At 37.4% G+C, this 9246-nt stretch overlaps 1 non-coding gene across 1 annotated transcript; it reads left to right on the top strand.

Moving 5' to 3' along the window:
- The first annotated feature begins 8620 nt into the window (after positions 1 to 8620).
- Positions 8621 to 8725, top strand: LOC131226535 (small nucleolar RNA snoR99). Its single transcript, XR_009161910.1, has one exon. It is a non-coding gene; the product is annotated as a small nucleolar RNA snoR99 (small nucleolar RNA).
- The last annotated feature ends 521 nt before the right edge of the window (positions 8726 to 9246 follow it).

Here is a 9246-nt window from a genome sequence, read left to right as displayed (position 1 = left end):
CATCTCTTAGGGTGGCAATACATGAATCAATAACTGATGATGAAAATGCCAAGATGAGGCTTATGGAATTGGATGCTTTGGATGAAAAACGATTGGCGGCACAACAACGGATAGAGCTATATTAAGCACATATATCTACGGCTTTCGATAAGAAAATCAAGTATTGCTTCTTAAAGAAAGGTGATACAGTGTTAATGTTGAAAAGACCCATGTAGTTACCCACATAACTAAGAGCAAGTTCATAGTAGAAGCGTGATGGTAATTCAGTCTATTTACATAGATTTAGAGCACTCTGGCACAATCTCAAAGAAACCAAAAGGAAGAGATTATTCTGGCACAATCTCAAAGAAACCAAAAGGAAGAAATTTACAAAACTGTAAAATACTTATCTGGATATTCTCCTTTGATGCAGCCCGGTAGAACCGATTCGGAGTAGAAGTTCAACATTGATGTTCAATGTCTACACTCACTTATGAAAAGGTTCTAAGTTCTAAATGATTTTTTGATTAAATCACTTTGGGCTAGCTTGATTTGATTTTGATTATAAGAAAGGGGACAACAAAAATCCCTTCTTCAAATAAGATTTGAATATAGAATACAAAATCAAATACAAAAATCTAATTAAAGATAATATTAAATGAGCGCTAAATAGCTTAAGAATATCACTAACTTATCTCTCAGAGTGGTGTCTTGATTTTGCTTGAATTGAATGAAAAACTTTAAAAATCGTGCTTTACTTATAAGTGTAGAAACTGTTCACTCGACTGGTCCAGGGCACAACTCGACTGGTCGAAGGACCAACGAACTTTTGAAAATTTGAACATGATAAGACAAAACTGTTCCACAACTGGTCGAGTAGCATCCACGATCGACTGAGTGGCCTGCACGACCGGTCGAACCCTGCTCTCGACTAGTCATGTGGGACCCAATTTAGTTGCTAGACTTTGAGTCAAGGCTGCTCGACTGGTTGAGCACTATTCACTCGATTGGTCGAGCAGTCTCCAGGACTGGTCGAAGATCCAACAAAAAATCTTGAAAATAAGTAACAAATCTTATACTAGTCGAGAAATTTCTTGGACTGGTCGAGCCAATACTAAGACTAGTTGAACATAGGCTAAGACTAGTCGAGAAATAGCCTATACACTTATAAAGTGACCCAATTAAAGTATGTAATCATTATGACCTAACCTATGGTCAGTCTAGGGTCATTCATACCTTATAAGCGATGTTTGAACATTGAAACATCTTTTGCCTCGGTTGATAGTTGATCTTAACATACATGAAGCTTGACATCTTGAAGTATGTTGAATCTTGAACTTGTAGCTCTTTGAAGCTTGAATTTGAAACGCTTTGAAGCTTGAACTTGAGATACTTAACTTGTATTTCATCTTGAGCTTTAAGTACCAAAGTAAGGAACTTTGTCTTGACATGGATGAAGCTTTGAAACCTTTAACTATTGAAGCTTGAAAGATTGAACTAACACTTGGTGTTGAACATGAACTTGAACTTGTATATCTCTTGATCTTGCATTTGAAGTTCTTGAGGTAAAGACCTTTGTTCTTGTACATGAGGTGCATGATCTTGAATATGTAGATGAGCTACACAAGATAGTTTCCAAGAGGTTTTGGCACTACAAAATTTGACAATCATAGATACTAGAAAACATAGTACTTACAATCTCCCCCTTTGTCAAATTTGTGACAAAACACACTTCATTAAAATAAGATAAGCATAACACGCACAATAAAGAATCATGCACCAGTTTTAGCTTGGTTAAAGAATCATGCACCAGTTATATCCTGGTCAAAGAATCATGCACCAGTTATAAATAGGTTAAAGAAATATGCATCAATACAACAATATTCCCAACAATACTCCCTCTTACTTACTCCCCCTTTAAAAATAATGGTGGCTACCTATCCACAATCCAGATGCATGATAAAATTCTTCCCCTTTTTGTCACAATATGACAAAGGAAGGAACCAATAAAAAGATAATGGAAGTAGATAAACAAGGAAGTAAAAGAAGAGTAATGAGGAAGAAGAAGATTAAAGAACAAGATAATCAAGATAAATAAATCCAAAAGCAAGCAAGTTCAAGCATGTCCAATCCCATAAAACAAGAGAAATGCAAGTGGTTTAAAAGTTATTACATATGAAAAAATTCAACTACCAATCTGAACCAGAAGAAGAAGCAGGTATGGTAGGATCAATTTGATAAAGTCCCTTGTTAATGCGCCTAAGATATTTGTGCATATATTTAAATTACATCTCTTGGGACACATGCATACCTTCAACCTTCTCCTTAAGTGAGCGCAACCGCACATCATAATCAGATGGCTGATAATCAGGATCACCAGAAGAATCAGATTCAAGTTCATCAAAAATGTCATCCATATTGACATCATCTGGAGGCAAATCACCTTCTTCTTCATGTGCATCCGTAGCTCCATTAGCACCCACATCAACTTGGCCTAGGGTTAACTTCAAATTCATCTTGTTAATATTAGAATTGTTGAAGGGTAGTTGGGTAATGGGAGCCTCTCTAGCAGGCATAGCCACTAAGCTATGGGTGGTTAACACAGTCATAAGATAAGAGAAGGGAATGTCACTATGACCTGTATGGAGACGGAACCGAATAATACTATGACAAATCAAAGAAGGAAGACATACAGAGACTCCAGAAATGACAGAATGGAGAATACGAACCATGAATGTAGTAAGTTCAATTCTGTTACCAGATCAAGGATAAACATTTGAAATGAAAATCCTATGAAGGATTCTGTATCTGGGTAACAGAAACTTGGAGGCAAGTGCATTACCAGTATTCCATTCCACATCTATCTTTCATAAATCCCTAGTCAGCATTCGCTTCTCAGTTCAGAGGGTTTTTCCATTAGAGAACTAATAGGAATACCTTCGTCATTGACTGGAAGGCCCATTAAACCAGAAATAAGATGACGGTCCACATCAATTGGACCTTCTCTGGTAATAATAGTAAAAGTCAGATTTTTAGTAGAAAAATCAGTAATGCACGCATACATAGCCTATGCAATGGAGCGGTATGCCAGCCTACCCCAATGTAGTATGTTATCCCATCCTACAGACTGAAGGAGAGGAACAACATCAAACGGAGCCAAATGATCAACATTTACAGTTCGTTTTACTATCACATTACGCAATCGAATATCCTTCACATAACTAGGATCTTCCTCGGGCGACCAAAGGTGGCATATCGTGATAGGCGGCGAATGAGATGAAGATGGATCACGAGATCCTTTCTTCTTAATTCTACCTTCCATTTGCAATAAAGAAAGCAAGGAATAAAGAGATTGCAAGAGAAGCAAAGTGGGTTTTTAGTAGATCAGATTTTTTAGTAAAAATTCCCAAAAACTAATATAAAATAAGAAATAAACCACACAAATGATGAAAAGGAAGTGCAAAGGACTTGAATCTATAAGAAAAATGAAAACAACGCACTAACCATGGAGGAATCGAAGATGGGTTCGACTGGTCAAGGTAGGGCTCATTGGATAAGAAGACCCAAATGAAGAAAAAGTGATTTTTCCCCAAATAAAAGGCCAAACCCGCGATTCAAGACTGGTCGAGTACATGCTCGACCGGTCGTGCCACGACTGGTCGAGTTTGTACTCGACTGGTCATGCACCTCACAAAATTTACAATTTTTCATAAATTTTAAAATCTGAAAATTTTCAAAATAAAAATATATACATTATGATACAAAAAGACATGAATTATGAATTTACATTGCACATACCAAGATTAAATTATAATTTTGTAAACCTGCATTTGTTAAGCGGTTTTGTGAATATGTCTGCAAGTTGAGTCTCGGTTGGAATATAATCCAAAGAAATTGTCATATCTTCCATTAATTCACGAATGTAGTGATATCTAATGTCAATATGCTTGGTTCGTGAATGCTGGATTGGATTTTTAGAGATATTAATTGTGCTTGAACTATCACAAAATAAGACTGTAGAATCTTGCACAATTCTGTAATCGCTTAGCATTCTTTTCATCCATACAAGCTAAGTGTATGCATTACCTGTAGCAATGTATTCAGTTTCAGTTGTTAAAAGTGATACGGAACTTTGTTTCTTGCTTAGCCAAGAAACTAAACAGTTCCTTACATAGAAACAACCACCACTAGTTGATTTTCGATCATCAATGTTACCAGCCCAATCAGCATCCGTGTAACTAGCTAATTGCACACTAGTATCATATGGATACCAGAGACCAAGATTTGTTGAACTAGCGACATATCGCATAATCCGCTTAACAGTAATTAGATGTGACTCTTTAGGGTCAGATTGATATCTAGCACAAATACCTATGCTAAAAGCAATATCAAGTTGGCTCGCAGTTAAATAACGCAAACTACCTATCATACTACGATACAACTTAGGATCCACACTCTTACCCGTAGAGTCCTTTGAGAGTTTTAAAGTAGTACTCATTAGAGTATCAAAATTTTTTCCACTTTCAAATCCAAACTTTTTAACTAAGTTTAGAGCATATTTAGTTTAAGAGATAAAGAAACCATCAGGTAGCTGTTTGACTTACAATCCTATGAAATAGTTTAGTTCTCCAACCATGCTCATTTCAAATTTAGACTTCATAAGATCTGCAACTCAACAGTCATGTTAGCATAGGTAGATCCATAGATAATATCATCAACATAGATTTGTACTATTAGTATGTGATCATTATGTTTCTTTACAAATAATGTTTTATCAATACTTCCCATTATAAAGTTATGACTTAGTAAAAATTTAGTCAACTTTTCATACCATGCCCTGGGAGCTTGTTTCAAACCCTAGAGTGCCTTTTTTTAAGAGAAACATGATTAACATGTTTAGGGTCTTCAAAACCCGTTGGTTGTTCAACATACACTTCTTCATGTAAATCGCCGTTTAAGAATGAACTCTTTACATCCATTTGGTATATTTTGAACTTTCTAAAGCACGCAATGGATATAAATAGTCTGATAAATTCAAGACGAGCTACTGGGGCAAAGGTCCCATCATAATCAATGCCTTCAATTTGAGTGTACTCTTGTACAAACAACCTAACCTTGTTTCTTATAATATTTCCAAGTTCATCAGACTTATTTTTGAAAATTCATTTTGTTCCGATAATGTGTTTATCTTTTGGTCTTAAAACTAAGTATAACACATCATTTCTTACAAACTAATTGAGCTCTTCTTGCATTGCTACAATCCATTTTTCGTCAGTAAGAGTTTCTTTTATGTTAGTTGGTTCTATCTGAGATGTAAAGCACACGTAGTTACATATATCTTCAAGTTGTCTACGAGTGGCACACTGATGTTTTATTTAAACCAACCTAATTTAAATTGATTTTAAACTCGCAAGTATACGAATCAGGTGTAGACACGGTACATATTACAAGATCGTTCCCACGAGGACTGGTTGTCACAATTTGAATTTTATGAATCTTCTTAACTAATCCAATAAATAGTTTAGCTAGTTCTTAAGTAAACTAACAAAAATCAATGAAAAATAACTGAGAACAAGAAGGAAAATTCACTCAAGGAGAACACTAGGACTTTTGAATCCACCCCTACATATCTTAACTCTTGTTTTATTTGTTGATTCACCCTAATTCAGATTGATATACATTCAATAAATAAAGCACAATTTGTGTCCTTGTTCAGGCACACAGGATGTATAATTCCCTTGAAGCACAAGTGATTTTTTCCTTAACATCAATTGTCCCTAATGCATGCACATTAATAGTGATGTATATACAGACATTAAGAATCAACCAAACCGCTTAAATCCACATCCACCATCTAATATCTTGATCATGAATCACAGAAGATGAAATTGAGAAAAAATCTCAAGGATCACATCTTTCCATCCATGTTTGGGCATGAATATATATAAATTCCTATTTCTTTTTTTGTAGGAAAACCTGTTCATGGTCAGACACAAGCACACCCAGAATAAGATTCCAAACAACATCTACTTCTAGACTTTGGTTAAGCTCATAGATTAGAGAGGTACGGAGTTTTTATTTAATCATAATAGAGAAAGAAATAAATTAATCAATTCCGGATGAAATCAACAAACAACAAGAATCATTCAAATTAGGGGCTTCATCTCAGCCCTAGCTAAGAAATTAAAAATTCATGGGATGTAATAGAGATTCAATTGGAAAGAAGAAAAACATAATTGATAAGAAGCACATCCCTTACACAACCCTCTGATTTCTTTCAATCTGTGATGAATCTGTCAACCCCAACACCATGAAAAGAAATCTCTTCTAGAGCAATCCCTTCTCGAGCAATCTCTCCTTCTCTCTCTCTCTCTCTCTCTCTCTCTCTCTCTCTCTCTCTCTTTTCACTCACGTCCACAACCGGGATTAGATCAAAAGATCCCCTCTCTCTTTCTCTCTCCCTTTTATAGAGCAAGGAGGTCGGTGGCTGTGTTTACGTAAGGAGAGGCGGTCGTGTGTAATCTTACACAACAACAAATTTAGGAAGTCGCTAAGTCAGCTGGTGTCCTTTGCAAGAGGGTTTTTGCGAAAGGAATCTGTTAAGTGGCTCGATCGAGTTTGGTGTGGAAGGAGTGGGGCTGTGGTCAGTTTTATCCCTAGAATATGATGGATGGTCTGGATTTCCTCGACATCCAACTGTGATGGCCCACCTCGAGCATCAGTACCGTATGCAAAACAGAGTTTACGTAACCTCTACTTGCACTGATGAATGGTGGGGTTCAGAATCAACGCCGAAAAGGAAATCCATTCCGATCATTGGATTATGCTCGCAAAAAAGGTCGAAAATAGTGTGGTTTGGCTCAGATTTGGTGTGGCCCACCTAGACTTTTACTCCACCATCCGTCTTGCATTTGAACAGTCAGAAACAGATCTTCATTGTCTTCCGGGATTCCGTCACCTAAGAGATGGTTACACCCCCCCCTCTGGACATAGTGGACAGCCTCGATTGTACATGTGATGGACGGTGTGGGCCCACTACGCACTTCAGCGGATGCACGTCCGCTTTCTAGCGAAAACGAAATTCTCGTTTTAGAAGGAAAACGGGTCAGCGCGGTTTGACCGCCCTGACCATTTTGATGTAGTGCGTGTGCGCTTGTATTGTGTGCACGCCCAACATTATATGGGGTCCACTGTGATATATGTGAGGGATCTGATCCGTCCATCCATTTTTTCATCCAAATTAAAGGGTTGAGACTAACTTTGAAGCATATCTAGATATCATACGGGACCCAAATCAGGGATATGGGGGCTGATCTGTCCGTTGGGCCACTTCTAGAGGGATCCAATGGCTGAAATTTGATGTATATAGTTAATTTAGTGTCCTCAGCCCATGTATGAAGTCTCAAGCTGAACGGATGGTAGGAACCCTGCGATCACTACCAAAAAATTGAGTAAAGGTTATGGACTTTGAAAGCTTTTAGCCACGAATTAAATCCATAGCAATTTAGCTACAGATTAGCCTAATTGATCTGTAGCTAAAGCGTACCTCCTCACCTAAACCTTATTAAACATAGCTGGTGCTTAAGGGGCTTCATGGGGTCCATTGGAATATATGTGTTTGATCTAAGCCGTCCATCAATTCTGATATATAATTTTAGTGGATGAGCTCAAAAATTATGTAGATTAAATGTGTAAGTGGACAACACCATAAGAAATAATAAAAATTAAATTTCTACTGTTAATATTTTGTGTGGTCTCCTTAATGATTCGATCTGACTCATTTTTTGTATAAGCACTTAAAATAATAATATAAAATTAATGGATGGAGTGGATATATAAAATGCATCACAGTGGGCCCCACGGCCCTAAAACCCAAACGTCCCAAAGGGGCCGTCTATCACGCGCCCCTCCAAAACCCATTCGTCCTCCCTTTTCTCCCACACGCAGCAGACAAAAACCTCTCTCCATCTCTCTCTCTTGCACTCAGCCTCTCTCTTTCCCTTGCCCTCTCTCGATCTCCTGCTCTCCCTAACCCTCTCTCCCTATCTCTTGGCCGCATTCCCCTCTCTCTGTTTTCAAAACCCCCTTTCGCTGTAAGAAGGAGAAGAAGAAGAAGCACGGTTAGTTTCTGTGTGTGTGTGTGTGTGTGTGTGTGTGTGTTTCTGAAATCTGTTGCGTTTGGATGCTTAATCCTTCAATCCCTATGATTCCCTATGAATGGAAATTGATCATGTCGCCTTGAATCCTTCAATCCCTATGCATTCTTTCAATCTTTCAACCCGCATTCTCCTCTCTCTGTTTTTGAAATCTAAAAATGTTTTGTGGGCTCCACCATAATATGTGTATGGGGGCCATTCATTTTTTCCAGCTCATTATAGGGCTAAATCTCAGGTGGACCACACCATAAGAAACTGTGGTGATTGAACGCCCACCATTAAATACTTCCTAAGGTCATAAGAATCCCTTGTTTTGTGATTTTTGAATTTTTTTAAGGTGTGTTTTTGGATCTATTGTCATATACACAATAACGTTTGTGTATGTACTTGTTTGCTTTTTTACATCGTGGGTTATTCTATAGACGGGTAGTTGCGTGTATGTAGTATTGGGACTAAAACTTCTGCCCCATTGGCTGATATGTTGTGTGCCTCATGGGATGAACATGTCCCTTACATAGGACTCCCATCTGATTCACTTTGTTAGCTAATTTCTATCTGGTATTTAGTTAATCATAGACGATGGGATGTTTCATTTTCTGTTTTGTTTATTTAATTGATACTCTGGTAGTGCATGCTTAATACACAGGCACATTGAATGAATTGTGGAGTTGTGAGTCAGTTCTGTTGAGCATTTCTAGCTCTTTTTCATCTACTATAGTTTTTCGTGTGTTTTTCATTTCTGACCATCCACTACTGTCCCTCCTATCCATTGATCAGGTACCAAAATAAGAATGATTGTTGTTCATGATGGATCTAAATTGGCACATGGATCATCTACTACCCTCTGCCAGAGTATCAAAGTTTTCTCTTTGGGTTGTTTTACATGTTGTCCATGTGCGTTTGATCTGATAATCCAATAAAATCTGATCAAAACAGAGGAAAGATGCTTGTGGATGTGTGAGATTCATTTAACCCACATTGTGATTGTGTGAGATTCGTTCAATTTGCATTGAAATTCAGAATGGAAATGTCCCAGTGAAGGGATGAATAACCTGCTACAAGATTGGTTTGCTTTAGGTTCCGTCACTAATTATGAAAATATCTATCGAAA

Source organism: Magnolia sinica, chromosome 14 (genome assembly GCF_029962835.1).
Source record: "Magnolia sinica isolate HGM2019 chromosome 14, MsV1, whole genome shotgun sequence".
Taxonomy (NCBI): Eukaryota; Viridiplantae; Streptophyta; class Magnoliopsida; order Magnoliales; family Magnoliaceae; genus Magnolia; species Magnolia sinica.
The sequence above is the reverse complement of the archived record's forward strand: the minus strand, read 5'-3'. Positions and strand labels throughout refer to the sequence as shown.